Source organism: Dermacentor andersoni, chromosome 10, assembly GCF_023375885.2.
Source record: "Dermacentor andersoni chromosome 10, qqDerAnde1_hic_scaffold, whole genome shotgun sequence".
Classification (NCBI taxonomy): domain Eukaryota; kingdom Metazoa; phylum Arthropoda; class Arachnida; order Ixodida; family Ixodidae; genus Dermacentor; species Dermacentor andersoni.
The window spans coordinates 84,826,494-84,843,787 of NC_092823.1; positions in this window are offsets into that span (position 1 = coordinate 84,826,494).

Consider the following 17,294-nt stretch of genomic DNA (forward strand, 5'->3'; position numbering starts at 1 on the left):
GCTATTCACAGCGTGTTTACAGGAGGTATTCAGAGACCTGGAGTGGGAAGAATTGGGGATAAAAGTTGATGGAGAATACCTTAGCAACTTGCGATTCGCTGATGATATTGCCTTGCTTAGTAACTCAGGAGACCGATTGCAATGCATGCTCACTGACTTGGAGAGGCAACGCAGAAAGGTGTGTCTGAAAATTAATCTGCAGAAAACTAAAGTAATGTTTAACAGTCTCGGAAGAGAGCAGCAGTTTACGATAGGTAGCGAGGCACTGGAAGTGGTAAGGGAATATATCTACTTAGGACACGTAGTGACCACGGATCCGGATCATGAGACTGAAATAATCAGAAGAATAAGAATGAGCTGGGGTGCATTTGGCAGGCCTTCTCAAATCATGAACAGCAGGTTGCCATTATCCCTCAAGAGAAAAGTGTATAACAGCAGTGTCTTGCCAGTACTCACGTATGGGGCAGAAACCTGGAGGCTTACGAAAAGGGTTCTGCTTAAATTGAAGACGACGCAACGAGCTATGGAAAGAAGAATGATGGGTGTAACGTTAAGGGATAAGAAAAGAGCAGATTGGGTGAGGGAACAAACGCGGGTTAATGACATCTTAGTCGAAATCAAGAAAACGAAATGGGCATGGGCAGGACATGTAATGAGGAGGGAAGATAACCGATGGTCATTAAGGGTTACGGACTGGATTCCAAGAGAAGCAAAGCGTAGCAGGGAGCAGCAGAAAGTTTGGTGGGCGGATGACATTAAGACGTTTGCAGGGACAACATGGCCACAATTAGTACATGACCGGGGTAGTTGGAGAAGTATGGGAGAGGCCTTTGCCCTGCAGTGGGCGTAACCAGGCTGATGATGATGATGAACGCTCATGTGTAGCCGAGATGGCCTGAGATGGCTTCGTCGTGACAGGCTTGCACGATTTTATTGCGCATAATCTTAGGGACTTCTAGTAGATATCTCTTCCCTGTTCAAGAACTCCTTTAAAAGAGGACCGATGAGCGTGCAGAACGAGGACAGAAACTTTGAGAACCTTCTGGGCAGGTTTGTGGCGTGGCCTTCTAACAAATGAAATAATGAAGCTAACTCCTGATCCTCTCGGTGTTGTCGAGAGATGGTTATCGCATAAGCACCTCCTAAAGAAACCTGCGGTTTCGTCATCACCATTTCCTGGCGACTCAACCAGAGATTCAGAGAAGCAGTCGGCGTCTAATTGTTGCCTTCCCGATTTGTAGAACACTGCCATATCGTACTTTGAAAGCCGTAAGCTACAACGTGCCAAACGTCCAGACAGATATTACACGTTGGCCAAGACAGAGAGAATGGTGGTCACGTATGCTTCAGAAACACTGCCCTATAAGTACGGGCGAAAGTTGGTGACTGACCACCCTACAGCCAAGCATTCCTTCTCTGTGGTAGCGTAGTTCGACCCTGCACGTGTTAGAATTCTCCTCGCGCATGCAGTGGCTCAGCACCATCTTCCCGCTGAACAAGAACGGTGCCTAGACTGAGGTTGCCGGTAGCTGTAGGGATCAATGTCGGCGCGTTCACATCAAAGCGCGCAAAAGCAGACGGAGTTTGTAGGTGGTGCTACAAGTGGTTAAGTGGCGCTTTCTGCGGCTTTCCCCCCACGAATGTGACGTCTTTTCTTGTTGCCTATTTTGTCGTTATCTTATAGTTCTCAGAGGAAAACTTGTGCCGCTGCAAATAATATTCCAGTGCACACTGCAGCACAGCAAATTTTACACAACGAAATTCTTCCAAACACAAACGCTACAAAGCAAAAACAGTTATTAGGTGACGCAATAAATTTTAGTAGGCATCATTTTCTCTGTCGGTTGATGAAAAACACAATAATGAACTTGATTTCTACAAAACCATCATATCAAGGGAAAGTTGCAATACACATTTCGAATACAAATCATGTAGGAATAGCGCCGGACGCGTTATTGTGCGTCAGAAGTTTCCCGAATGTTATCGGGGGTTCTTTCTGATAGCTGCTTTCGCTGAGCCCCGTATAGTCACATACGGTTCGCCACATATATAGCGGCATATGAACATTCTACAAGTTACGTGGGCACCAGCGCTTTTGCTGGAAGGGTCAATCAGCCATGCATACATCGCCGACGCGCGCGATCCGCCGATCAGATTTTGAACGATCGACGATTGTGCACGCGGCTTTGTTGTGCTTTGAGTGCCTCTTAAGGTTACCAAAGCGAAGTAAGATGCGTGTTGATGGAAAAATGGCTTCTTAAAAATTACCAGCATGAAGTGCTCAAAAGCACCACATTCGGACAAAGTTGTGAAATGAACAGCCACATAAGGGCAGCTTTGTTAGGGGTGCGATATAATTACATGTAAGAAACTTTCATTACAACTGTTCGAAGAAAATAGCTTCCCTGAGTATTAAATATGCTCCGAAAAGGAAGTGAACAAGCCGAGCGCGCGCCTGCATTTTTTAGTTGTTTTTACAAGCGTCGAATAAGGAAGACGTTCGCAACTTCGGCTCCGCTTCCTGGTTTTCAACACTAAGGTCGTACACATCTGCTGTCCTTCTTTCTTGTGAATATTACAAATAATTAATGTTGATTGTGCTTTGCAGGCTATAACCTCGACAACGCTATTACCTAAACAACGATAGATTTGTGCCGTAGATTTAAACCCCAAGTACAATTGGTTGTTCTAAAATTTTTTTAACAGATGTGCACTTTATATTTACGCTGGACGGCTGCTACTGGGCGCAGTCAGTGATATCAGTCAGATGCTTATCGCTTTTTGTCCCTCCATCGTCTTGAGGTTTGATATAGTTGCAAGAAATAAAAGTAAATTCCAATATTTTTGGGTTCCCCATGGCTATCTATGTGCCACTGATGAATAAATATGCAAACACTTCAAATACGGATTGCCAGGCTTACTCACTTATTGTGATATATATATATATATATATATATATATATATATATATATATATATATATATATATCATCAGCCTGGCTACGCCCACTGCAGGGCAAACGCCTCTCCCATACTTCTCCAACTACCCTGGTCATGTGCTAATTGTGGCCATGTTGTCCCTGCAAACTTCTTAATCTCATCCGCCCACCTAACTTTCTGCCGCCCCCTGCTACGCTTCCCTTTTCTTAGAATCCATTCCGTAACCCTTAATGACCATCGGTTATCTTCCTCCATACGTGTCCTACCCAAGCCCATTTCTTTTTCTTGGTTTCAACAAAGATGTGGTTAACTAGCGTTTGTTCCCTCACCCAATCTGCTCTTTTCTCATCTCTTAACGTTACACCCATTATTCTTTCCATAGCTCGTTACGTCGTCCTCAGTTTAAGTACAACCCTTTTCGTAAGCCTCCAGGTTTCTGCCCTGTAGGTGAGTACTGGTAAGACACAGGTGTTATACACTTTTCATTAAAGGGATCATGGCAACCTGCTCTTCATGATCTGAGAATGCCGGCCAAACGCACCCCAGCCCATTCTTATTCTTATTATTTCAGTCTCATGATCCGGATCCGCGGTCACTACCTGCCCTAAGTAGATGTATTGTTTTACCACTACCAGTGCTTCGCTACCTATAGTAAACTGCTGTTCTCTTCCGAGACTGCTAAACATGACTTTAATTTTCTGCAGATTAATCTTTAGACCCACCCTTCTGCTTTGCATCTGCAGGTCAGTGCGCATGCATTGCAATTGGTCCCCTGAGTTACCAAGCGAGGAAATATCATCAGCGAATAGCAAGTTACTAAGGTATTCTCCATTAACTCTAATTCCCGATTCTTCCCAATCCAGGTCTCTGAATACGCTGTCAATAACATTGGAGAGATCGTATCTCCCTGCCTGACGCCCTTCCTTATTGGAATTTTGTTGCTTTCTTTACGGAGGACTACGGTGGCTGTGAAGTCGCTGTAGATATCTTTCAGTATTTTTACACACGGCTCGTCTACACCCTGATCCGTAACGTCTCTATGACTGCTCAGGTTGCGACTGAATCAAACGCTTTCTCGTAATCAATGAAATCTATGTATAAGGGTTGGCTATATTCCGCACATTTCTCTATCACCTGATTGATAGTGTGAATATGGTCTATCGTTGAGTAGCCTTTACGAAAGCCTGCCTGGTCCTTTGGTTTACAGAAGTCTAATGTGTTCCTGGTTCTATGTGCGATTACCTTAGTAAATACTTTGTAGGCGACAGACAGTAAGCTGATCGGTCTATCATTTTTGAAGTCTTTGGCGTCCCCTTTCTTATGGATTAAGATTATGTTGGCGTTCTTCCAAGATTCCGGTACGCTCGAAGTCATGAGGCATTGCGTATACAGGGTGGCCAGTTTTTTCTAGAACAATCTGCCCGCCATCCTTCTACAAATCTACTGTTACGTGATCCTCCCCAGCTGCCGTCCCCCTTTGCATAGCTTCCTAGGCTTTCTTTACTTCTTGAGGCGTTACTTGTTGGATCTCAAATTCCTCTAGACAATTCCCTCTTCCATTATCTTCGTTGGTGCCACTGGCACTGTATAAACCTCTATAGGACTCTTCAGGCACTTGAAATATCTGATCCATATTAGTAATAATATTGCCGGCATCGTTGCTTAACGCATACATCTGATTCTTGCCTATTCCTAGTTTTTTCTTCACTGCTTTTAGGCTTCCTCCGTTCCTGAGAGCATGTTCAATTCTATCCATATAGTACTTACTTACGTCAGCTGTCTTACGCTTGTCTTATGCTTGTTGATTAACTTGGAAAGTTCTGCCAGTTCTATTATATATATATATATATATATATATATATATATATATATATATATATATATATAGTAGGCAAAGAGGGATTCTTCAGGCTACCTTTCAAACGTAAAGAACTTGAGTGGTGCTACAAGGTAAACGGAACAAGTATTTAATGTCGACAGTTTCGATCGGTGGACCGATCTTCATCGGGGTTTAAAAAAAAAAAAAAAACCCTGATGAAGATCGGTCCACCGATCGAAACTGTCGACATTAAATACTTGTTCTGTTTACCTTGTAGCACCACTCAAGATTATATATATATATATATATATATATATATATATATATCTTGAGTGGTGCTACAAGGTAAACAGAACAAGTATTTAATGTCGACAGTTTCGATCGGTGGACCGATCTTCATCAGGGTTTTTTTTTTTTTAAACCCCGATGAAGATCGGGGTTTATATATATATATATATATATATATATATATACACTTCAGATTTATTAATTTGAATATAATACTTCACAGAGAGCCTCATATGAGCCTTCGTCTAGTTTAGGTGCTTGCAGTGTGACATATCATTTTGGTGTTTATATCGCAAAGGTCTTTAAGTACAAGGCAGCATATGCTCTATTTTGACAGTAGGGGTGTGTGCTACGCAGCTTGGGAACGCCTTTGGAAGACTCCTAGACCTGCTAGTATCCTGGATAGAGAGGTCGATAAAAGATTATTTTTTGAATGTTTTCTTGGTGAAAAACTCAGAGCGACTACATTCTACATAAGCCGTCAATGTGAAAAATACCAAGAGACATTTATACTTTCTTCTTATGTCTTGCACGAAATGGCGCAGGGATGAAAATATCGACAAAAGAAGGGCGCGCACTATTCATTTCTCCATATTTTTCTTTCTTCGCGGACACGTACATAGCGCAAAAAAAATAACGTATGAACAGCCACAAATTAGCGCTTTCATCAGCTTTCTGCGCAAGGGACACCAAGGTTGGCGAACTATATCCTTGAAATAGGCAGACAAAAAGGCAGCAATTTCGAAACACGGTAATTTTACATGACAGCACATGGCATGTCGTTATCTGAAAAATAAAAAAAAAGAATTAGGAGCGAAGCACTCAAGATGTGGAATATGAAGTGACTCACTGGTAGAAGTTAGTTTCATGGCATTATAGGGGGTACTGGTACCGGACTTGCCACCGAGCGTACAAAAATTACCGTGGAGAAGAGTTGGAGGCCTCCTAATAAAGCAAAAGTTCGCTTGTCTGTAAACACCGTCAGAGGTATAAAATTATGCAAAATACTTACCATCCCAACCTGAAACCTCTGAGCAAGAAGATATCCGAATAAGATATGTTGATCTTGATGTCGTCCTTGCACATTTGCCTACCTCCGGTAGTGTAGTACGTTAATATTGGCTGACTGGTATTATAAAACTGCAACGAAACCAAAACATGAAGTCTAAAGTTAGAAAATCGAGTTGAATACGGTAACACTACATGTTAGTCAATAATGACCGAGAACGCAGTCATTGGTTGCGCGGTAACTTCAACTACAGCCGATGCATAGCGTGCGTCGTTCTGAGGTTTCAATGTTGAACTTAGGATCTGGCTTCGCACCGTGGACTTATTTGCCATCAACCGCTCTTGGTCAGGAAACATCAAGCAATTAGTCACGACAGGGCGCCTCAGAGAAGCAGCTGAAGCGTGGAATGACGTAGGCGGGCGAAAGTATCCCACGTGGGCAGCATGGAGCGCAGCACTATTATCTACATGCTGTTGCGGCTCGGGGTTCGAAGACATGGGATCCTCTTTCCTCGCGGAGAAGCGAGTGAACGCGAGGCTGGGTCTAATTTTCAGGACGTTGTGCAAACACGTATGTATTGACCTAAGCACAAGAAAATGCAAAGAATTACAAAGAAATGCTAAGGAATACAAAAAAGTTGATGATAAAGCGGTAGCCGTTGATTGTCTCCCGCCGTCCGTAGCTCCTTTTATGCCTTGTGTGACGTTTGTTTAGTCACTTCATCCAATCTGGTGCCACGGGGTCGATGGCACCAGGTCCCACCAATCCGGTGTCAGGAGGCCGCTGACATCAGTCCCCACCAATCCGGAGGTAGGTTGCCCTTTTCGCCGACGCCGATCGTACTCTGAGGGGTGGTGGCCGGATCATACAGAGTGCATCTCTGGTTTGGACACGCCAGTTTGTGCTGCCGGCAGGTGACAGCCATATCAGTGCCAATCACTGAAACCTCTCAAGAACGAGGTATTCCTGCGCTGGTCATAATTCATCCGTGTCGAGAACCATCCCGACGAGGCCATCGGCCCGGTCCCCACATTCGTGCGAACCGTGACCGAAGGGTGCCGCCGGGTGAACGGCCGATCACAACAGCCCGTCCACCGCCAGGAATAGGACTCGAAAGCGGGCACCTCATCGGTGCTCCTTGAAGAGGCCTTCGCCTCTCAGCAGGCTCAGCTCCGGCTCGAAGTCCCGGGCTCGCCGGGAGGTCACGTCCAATGGCCATCTTGTAGGGAGGGTTGGCTGCAGGTCGTAGGCTCGGAACTAGCGGACATGGTCCGCTGTGCGGACTTCGTCCGCACAGCGCCCGAGCAGCGACAAGGCAAGCGCCCAAACCCCCTCCAAGATATGACAGGTATATCCCTTAATTAATCCCGAGGTTAGAACCTGCGAGCGCCAGAAAGGCCGCCGTAGCAGTTTGGGCAGCCATGGTGAGTTGTTGCTTGGGGGCTAGTTGTCGACCGGTTTGATTGCCAAAAGCGTCGGACAGCTTTTCTTTGAACAAGTCCCAGCTGGTTAGCTCTTCCTCGTGTGTGTAAAGCCACGTTCCCGGTGTTACGTCGAGGTAGAACACCACATTGGCCAGCATTATGGTCGGATCCCACCTGCTCACCTTGATGACGCGCTCATACATCTTCAACCATTCTTCAACGTCAAGAGCGTCGAGGCCAGTGAACTTGCCGGGGTCTTGCGTCTGAGGTAAAGCAACGTACTGGGTATGCGTAGTCGGTATAGCAGCTGCAGATGCGGTGCCTTCCACTGGAAGCATGGTCCCAGACTGAGTGAGACATCGGCTGCGGAGCTCCGTGGCGAAGACGCGGACCCCGCAACTCCGCCAAATGTCACGGGTATAAATCTATTTACAAGATGTATTTACAAGGCATATATAAATAGCAGCCAAGAATACCGAGAGGCTGTTGCCACTTCGTCGTCTTTATCGTCGATGACCTTGTCCTCTTTTCCGAAGTAATATATATATATGTATACACCCGTCCTTGTTTGTCTATTTGATGCTAAATTCGGTACTTAGTATTTCCAGTCGTTTCGTATTCGAAAAGATTATATTTACCAATCTCTTATAATCTTACAATTATTACAACCACAACATTTACAACACAACAATTACAACAACCACAACATTCACTAAAACAACGAAGTGCAATTGCCCTATTAATTCATCGTAATTTCACAGACAAGGTTCCCAATGCTATTGCTAGGAAATATCACCAGCAGATAGTCACTCACATCGTTGTACGAAGATTCTAGCTGCCTAAAATTAGTTACTTCAGTATAACATAAAAAAGAGAGCGCTCACCTCAACTATGTTACACAGAGGATCTGTGGCCTCAACTCTCCCATTTGGCTGCGCCGTTGGCAATATAAGAGCAAACACTAGCGCTGCAATGACTGAAACAAGTGCTGGAACGACACTCTCCTGCGTCTTCAGGTTCACGATGAAGCAAAGAGTTAACTTGAGCCCAGACATAGCCCTGTATGTACAGATGTTTTGTAGCTAGCCTTTCAGATGCCGTACCTTAGTGTGTCGGAAGCATTACAATGGCCAATGCCGAAAGTGGGTATGGGTACAAATTTAAGGCTGGCTTAAAGAGAATATTGCAGCATGCATTTTACGCCTGTACCTTATACTGCCAACATGTCAGAAAGAGGCAACACAGATTGTAACAGCAGCTTATTGTATGAACTTTGCGGTTTGTCGTTTTACTTTTTATGACATTTGTATAGTCATCTTCTCACAAGATGTTCGCAAGTGTTCCACGAACCTCGGCGGTCTCAAATACAAAATAGCGTCTCATTCTGCGAAAACGTTTCACACCCCATTTACAGCACGTTCAGCCAAACTCGAGAACATAAGCGCATTTCAGTGTTTGTACACTGATCACTAAGAGCTGTTACGAAAATGAAAATTGTTTATCGTGTAGACGGAACATTTGATTCTTGATTGAACACGTAGGCCTGCTTGTTGAATATCGAAATGGCCAGAAAATTGCAACGTGGAAGTTACTCTTATAGTGAAAACAAATATCAGTATTGTTGAAGCACCTGTGCGCGAACAATGGTTCTGAACATATTTGTGGGCGAAGCAGTGAGGCATTTTTCCGTTTGCCGACGCAACCAACCTCATAGTCCGATTGCTAGGCTAAAAATAATATATTATTATGGCACCGTAGAACTATGGAACCAATATCAATAATCATTAAACTGAGATATGTGTGCCACTCAGGGACTATAGCCAAAACTGCTTAAAATTTTAGGACTATTTAAACATTCAGTAGCGTGTCTTTTAAATGCCGCAATCGTTCTGATGACATAAGTGTTTATTATTTTTGCATCTTCAAAGTACTCTTTACTAGTGAATAAAGCTGTACGTTTCATACATTTCTGTTAGTACATGTAATTGTTTTCTGTTTCTTTTTCTAAACCATAATAATGCGTAATGTGGGCCACATTTTCTCAACCAGGATAACAACATTTTTGAAGATGATGTTAACGTACCCATAAGAAAACGATTCTATGCGGGTTTCTATGTAAACCAAATAAATGAATATATATATATATATATATATATATATATATATATAAATAAAGGATTGGTACAATGCTTCCAAATGAAGCCACTAATTCTACACATTTAGTACCTAAGGCTTTGTAGATAGGTAACGCTTGGCGTAGATGAAAATTGACTGCGAAAAGCTTTGGAGGCAGAAGTTTTCAACGCTGTAACAGTGTGCTCGAAAACCAAGTAACTGTTTCATCAACAGCCTTCATCTCGCAGCACACCATTCGTTGTAAGGATGAATAGGAACTTCTTCATCTTACGTACACTTGCTTAATGTGGGTGCCAGCTCGGGCCACCAACGCGGGTAACGAAGGAGCTCACCTAGCCGCCCGAGCAGCAAATAACCGGGAGGTGGAATCACTCGACCCGGATGGTCACCTTGAACCCATCCTCAATTATCACTAACCAAATTGATTTTACAAGGATTCGCGCAGAGCCTATCGGTACCCGAGTACGATTCTCTTCCGGAAGCAAGGCACGATTCTACGGCCGGTACAGACTCGATCCGTGCTGAGTCCCAAAAGGTTGGCTGAAATTTCTTAGCAAGTGTTTGTGCCTAAACGCAGGCATTGCGAAGCACTAACCTCAGACCAAGATCACATACTTCAGAGGTGGCCATCCAACCCCCCACCAAGAACGATTCTTCGGCAAGCTCTAACGCTCGATTCCTGGGCGCGTACGATCAATACTGATGACCCAAAATGCAAAGTCATGTTGTCAGAGGGGGCTAACCACGTCGCGACTAAATGGCATCTACTCTAGCTCCTCTGCCAGAGTCTCAATAACTAATACACCTGCAATAAAGTTTAGTCTTTCCTTCCTCACTGTTGTTCTACCTCGTCTCGCCGCCACCCACCAATGATCAATGCCAGGCCCTTCTCCCCTGACCCGATCCAGACATCCAGACACGGGTCCTGGCACGAGCTGAAGACAGCATCCACAGCACAGCCTGGCAGCCTACGTAGCTTTCCCTCCCCTTACTGCTTCGATTAATAATATTGTGCAGTGACAACCCTCAGTCATCACGTTGGTACCAATACTTTTGCGCAAACTTACGGATATGTAGCCTTCCAGCAGTATAATGATCCAGTTAACGCCATCTAGGGCAAACGACCGTAACATTCCCCACATATTTGCTAGTCTGCTCTTTCTCCCAAACTATACCCACCTAAATGGCAGCGCCATGAATCGTCCATACGCCACTAAAACAACGAGACGCCTGGCTTCAAGAGCAGTCAGCTAAAAGACGACAAATTACAGAGACATCTTATGTGCTGATTCGATATATACGTAAACGATAATTAGTCAAACAGAAATCATTTCAAGGTAAACATGAGAGGCCGACTGCCCTCGGCAATAGGAGCACTGCAGAAAGGCGTTGATACGTTTTTGGTAATATAATGGCTGTTTAAATGATGACTACATCTGTAGTCGCTGATGTATTATTGTATCTGTAGTGGCTGATGTAATATTGTTCTCTTTGTTCCGACGAACCGACCAATCGAAGCAGCGCGGAGGGAACAACCTCCAAAGCACACCGCAGGTTTGTCGAGCGCCTCATTTCTCACATTTCTAGGCATCACCACAAATTGATTGAAGCCGTAGCGTCCAACTTGTTGCTATATTCCATCTACAAACTCTTGGTTCGCCTATATCTTCAGTACATTTTTGCAGCAAATTTAAATAATCTTCAACCATTCACTGCCTACTTCGTCCCGCAATACTTTCAATTTATTACTACTCCCTTCAAAAGAGGGCAGACATGCCAAATCGGGACAAACTTCCAGGCTAATACACAGAGAGCATGACAGAGAAAACACATATGTGATTTCGGGTTGCTCTTCAGGACTACTGGGTGTCGGGGCGATGCTGATCGGCAGTGGAAAACGGCGGTTCGAGTGCCATATTGGTAGTAGTTTCTCTGCATTCGGCTAAGAAGTATTTCAAAAAAAAATTTGTGCATTTGCTTCCCAAAACAAGCTGCGTTTCAGACTACATTTCTCTCAGCCCACTTCATGAGTTTCACTTGCCTGCGGCGGATATCTGTATTTCAGTTATGCATGTAGAAAATTAGCGAGCTCGGCTTTGTTTTCTACCGTACATTGCCGCTGAATGGCTTGGTGGAGACCTTTGAGCTTCATTGAGCCTGGCCTCGTCGATCAGGCGGAATGTGTGATTGCACAGTGACCAAAGCTGCACTGTTTCCGCTATGCGTATCTTGACATAGTTGGCGTTCGCTATGTTAGCCGCTTTTACGCAAAGAAGCGTAAATAATTTTTACAAATTACATTAGGCTAACACGCCCAATTACTTCAGGCTCAGTTCCCACGTTACTCAGGCTGACTAGCTTCTCGCAGTGTGCGGAGTGCCTAAAAATCAAAATCGGGTACGTATATTAATTACGCAACCGCAGTGTTGCATGTGCATTACATGTGCTGCAGAGTGTGTGACGCTGTGGTAGAAATGCCGTAACAATTTATGTGTGACGTTTCCTCACGCATTACAACACACCCATGCCTAACTGATGCTACAGATAGGGAAAGTCGTGCAGTTGCTTGCTCCCTATTCGCAGTGGGTCCCTTTCCTTTGCAGTGAGTATTTTGGCACAACGGCAAAAAACGTGAACCCCATATCCACAACAGATGCGCCCGAGACTGCACTGTGCCACTTGAGCAATCCGCATTTGTACAAAGTTGGACCTTCTGTGCCTACCTCATTATCCAATGCTTTAGCATTCTATGGAGATGAACACGTTCCGTTGTGATCAAGTAGCTTTGATATCTCTCTTGCTTGCGGCACGAGTCTCTTAACGAACTTTCTGGACCCTGTGTGTGCAACACAGAGGCGCCATAGCCTTTCAGGCGTACAAATTCTGAAAAGTTTGCCCATTTGTAGTCTTTAAGTTCTGATGAGCACAGATGTTAGATTGATGGGTAATACTAACTATGACTGAGTGAGCGCTTTCAAATGCGACCACTTGTGCTCGGATCGCAAAAGTACTGCCGAGCTATGTGTCTCTGAGCGTCGAGCCAGAGGCTAAATCTAGCTCCGATTACGTCACGCGAATCGAGAAAACAGCGTCACATCTGCACGCTACACATGCATGAAAGCGTAATGGCTTATTTCCTCTACACAATGATACCAAGAGAAATCGCCAGAGAAGTGCTGTTGCGAAGATATAAGTCATAAATGTATAACATATTGTCGTTAAATGTGGTTTTATAAAGCGAGTGTCTCTGACCAATGATAAGGCTTTTCGCGTGAAAATACACTTTATTAAAAAGCCTGTTTGATACTACCAAGTTTCGGTTTACATCCCCTTCATCCGTTTCCGCACTGTAACAGGGATGCTTTGGTTAATGGTATCATTACGGGTAAGTTTCAATGTATTTACTGGCAACATCAGTCAAGTCTTAGGGTTTTTCCTCAATGAAAATACGTTGCAGTTGGTCAGGGCTTTCTGCGTCATTGTTTAGTGGTTAATATCTAATTGAATTTGTGCAAGAATATAGTTATGACTACTGTAATACAAGTGCGACTACGTTTCCTGGAAACTTTGCAACGACAATGAGATAACTGATTGGATTTCCGGGAAAGAACAGTCGCTTTCATATTGCCACCAGTCCAAATGTTGCGCCCCTGCTCCAGTTTCGCGTACACCAGCACCGTTACTTCATTATCGCTATACGAGTGAACACAAGTTGTTTAGTGGCCTGCCGTCATTTTTTTTTTGTATTCAACGTCCAGACCCATGGCTTTCACCAGCAGATAAAAAAGACAGATGTATAAGCAGTTGCGGTCCACTGGAAATAAAAGTAGCTTAGGTTGAACATTTCAATCTTCGACTGGCGCCATCACTACTAGAACATACCGTATTGCAAAAACAAATACCGCACTCTAGATTTCTTGCCACTCCAAATTTTCATATATGTTGATCGGTTCTTTGCGGCAGCATTCACAAAAAATTTCTTTAGTTACCTAATTCAATTGTAATGTTACTTTTATTTAATGATGCACAAATACAGTTGAAATGTAGTAACAGTGTGCGAAAATGTGTGAAACTTGTTCAGGTTTCACTGCGATAGCAATTATATGGACACTCCTGGTGAATGTTTGACGTCGTCGTCGTCGTCGTGATGTTCTGAGTAAAGTCCAAGTGCGATGGCACCATCACCGCGCGCCGTATGCTGTATGTGCGAGCGAAAGGGTGCTAGGGTGCGGCTCAATCTCGCGTAGACACGGGAGTAAAGCGGGGAGGAAGCGCACCGCCTTCCATCGCGCGCAAGGAACCAGGTGGAGGAGAGGTATAGAAGGGGACGTTGTACATCAGCAGAAAGGGCGTATGGCACGGCCGCGCGCGGGTCCGCGCGGGCAATATCTTGAAAGCGATATGCTTTAGGAGCACAGCCATAGGTCCGCCGACGGCTCGTAGCTTTGCGTGTGCTTTGTTCTCGCCGCTCAGTTTGCGTGGAAGCGATAGACAGCGCGAATGTCACTGGAAAAGCACATATTGAGCAACAGAAAGTTCAATCGGCAGTTTTTAATCTCATTCTACATTTTTCTCATAGACACTTTTCACGTATTTATAATACGTATTATACTATAACGTCACTGACTAATTATGTATTTAGTGGGATGAAACAAATAATATGAGTTTCCCAAGCAATGACATACAACATTACCTTGGTTCTGTCCAGCTACGTAGCATTTGCGTATATTTAAAGTTTAACGCAAGCTACGTGGGACAACCGGTACACTCGATAAGTATCTGCGGTTGAAGACCTGCACCTGCCTTGTGACCACGTACTCTTGTCGTGAGTAATCCCTTATTTTCAGTGTTAATGTTTTCTAATATACAGGGTGTCCCACGTAAGCGGAGTGAAACAAAACTATGCAAATGCCGCGTATCGGGACCGAACCAAGGTAATGTTGCTTGCCGTCCCTTGGATATAACTTCTCCCCTTTCTTCGACGGCACGAAGCACGGAAATTCTGCCATGTGCGATTTCAAAAACACTTGGAAGTACTGTCGGGGCTTCGAGCCCGCCATTGCACTGCGAAGCCGCTACAAGCCGGAGTCACACTGCGTCCGACGCGGCAGCTAGCCACACAAAAGGCGGGGCCAGCGCTGCTGTGACTGAAGCTAACTGAATTCCAAACACAAGCTCCCGCGCGAACAAAGGCAATAGCATGGCAACAGCTAGGTTTGCGGAGGTGCTAGAAGCGCTATCGTGCTTTGCATATGGATTCGTGAGCCCCCTAGTAGACGACAGAAGTCACCACAACCTTGCAGCTGATGATGATAATACTACGCATACGTATTGCCCTCTCATGGCTGCGCAAGGTACCAGGGTGTAGTTTTACTTCATTTCACGTTCTTTTTTTTTCGCAAATAAAATGTTTTCCGTAAAAATTCAAGCAGCATTCGTAAAATCGTAAGACTGCTCGAAATTCGTACATTTTACGGAAAATTTGGAAGAGTTGGCAGGTATGCCTAGAGTAACCCAAGCAATTAGACAACTTCGACCACTATGTCGCAATAGGAGGCATGACAAAGACCGTAATACGAGGCTAGAAGACAATGATTGAACGACCACGACTGCATCATGATAGCGCTGTGACAGGGAATGCATGATGACTGCATAACGACGATGGCATGATGACGACGGCATGACGAGAGTCGGTTCACAAAGGTCCAATGACAACGCAACAACCACGAAGGCATCACAGCCACAAGCCCATACCTAGTGGCCCAAGCTTTTCGATAACTTGGACAAATGGGTGCAGGGTAGAAGGCATGGCGATGACGACATCACAAGAGTAAGATCATGAAGCTGAAATGAGAATGATGGAACAACCAGGGGGTATTCTGCAAGTGCCCACCTAGTGGACATGTCCATTTTGTCTGCTGCTGAAGTTTTGGTTGGTTGGGCTGGGGTACGCGTCAGGAGGAGACAGGTGTCTTCAGCCAATCAGTACTTCAGAAGCAGACGAAATGAGCATGTCCACCTAGATGCTCATTTCGTCTGCTTCTGAAGTACAGATTGGCTGGAGACACCTGCCTCCTCCTGACGCATACCCCAGCCTAGCCAACTAGGGCATTTACAGAATAGTTCCCCAGGTCGGCGTCACAACAAGGAGCACACACCTAGTGGCTAAAGCAAGTAGACAAATTGGACAAATGGGTCGGAGTAGAAGGCATGACAGCGACAGCATGACGACAGTCAGATCACAAGTCTGGAATGACGACGATTAAATGATCACGACAGCATCACGATGGTGGTGTAACAAGGAATGCATGACTGTATGGCGACGACAGTGTCACGAGAGTCGGATGACAAAGCTTGCAACGATGTGAAGAACGCGACGGCGTCAGGACTATAAGCCCATAACTTGTGGCCTCAGCTATTAGACATCTTAAGCACTGGGTGTTACGTAGAAAGCGTGACGACGGCATGACAGGAAAAAGATCACGAAGCTTAAATGATGACGATGGAATGATCACCGTGACATTACAACCAGGAGCACATACCTAGTGGCCCAAGCAAGTAGACAAATTGGGCCACTGGGTCGGTGTAAGAGGCCAGATAGACAGATGGATAGCTAGATAGATGTAGGTGCGAGACGGCTGAAGTAAGCAAAGAATGCTATTCACATTACAATTGCAAAATTGGCTTGCAAGTCCAGCTTCACGAACCTGAACACTGGAGAGGAACACCCAAGGCAAGAGCGCTACAAACCCTGGCTCGATGGCTTCATCTCGGCACTACAAGTAATCAATCTGCTGCGGACCAAGTGTCCATCACAAAAGACTGAAGATAGAAGCTGATATTCTGATCCCTCTACAAAGTAGCTGCTGACCACTGCATATTGGGATCTTCTTTCCCTGCCGGAGTTGCTATGCCGACTCGCCACTTCAACAAATGCAAAGTGTGGTACTTATATTGTGGAAACCGTGTAATCTGCAGTCGCGAGTGTGAGTGAGCTTGGGCAAGTCTGAGCACATAAAAATGCACATTGTCAAAGTGTGTGGCCTTTGCACCTTTGCGAGTCTGACTAAAGCGCATCCTGAAAGCCAAAAAGTTGGGACTTGCTATGCTGCAATACATGATGCAAAACAGAAACAGCGGATTGCTCCAAAATCAGGTAACAGGAAACTTCTCGGATGACAGAATAACGTGAACTGCTCCTTGGTGCTAGCTGAAAATAAAATTGCGCATGTCATCCATATTTTATGCATAGCGTTTACCGTATTTATTCGAATCTAACGTGCACTTTTTTTCAGTAAAACAGGTCCAAAAATTGCTTGCGCGCTAGAATCCAGTACGGCCCTAAATCTGCATTACCATATCGCCATCGACAATTCAAAATGGCCGCCCCGTACACGCTTCCAGCCTAGCTGCCGTAGCTTCCTCCATGTGCTGCAGTACATGTGCTTAGGCATTTCTTTGGCTTAGGTTACAGCACCGTCCGTCTTTCCGTTTTCTGCGTTTGTTCTATCTGCATGGAAGTGCCCACATCTGAGACATGCCGAGTTCATCACGATGCCGCAATTAAAAGGAAAGCGATCACGTGTGCGCAGACGGACGGAAATCGGGCCGCATCACGGGCGCACGGATTTCCCGAAACTTGCGTGCTGGACTGGCGCAAGCAGGAGAGGCGTTCGAC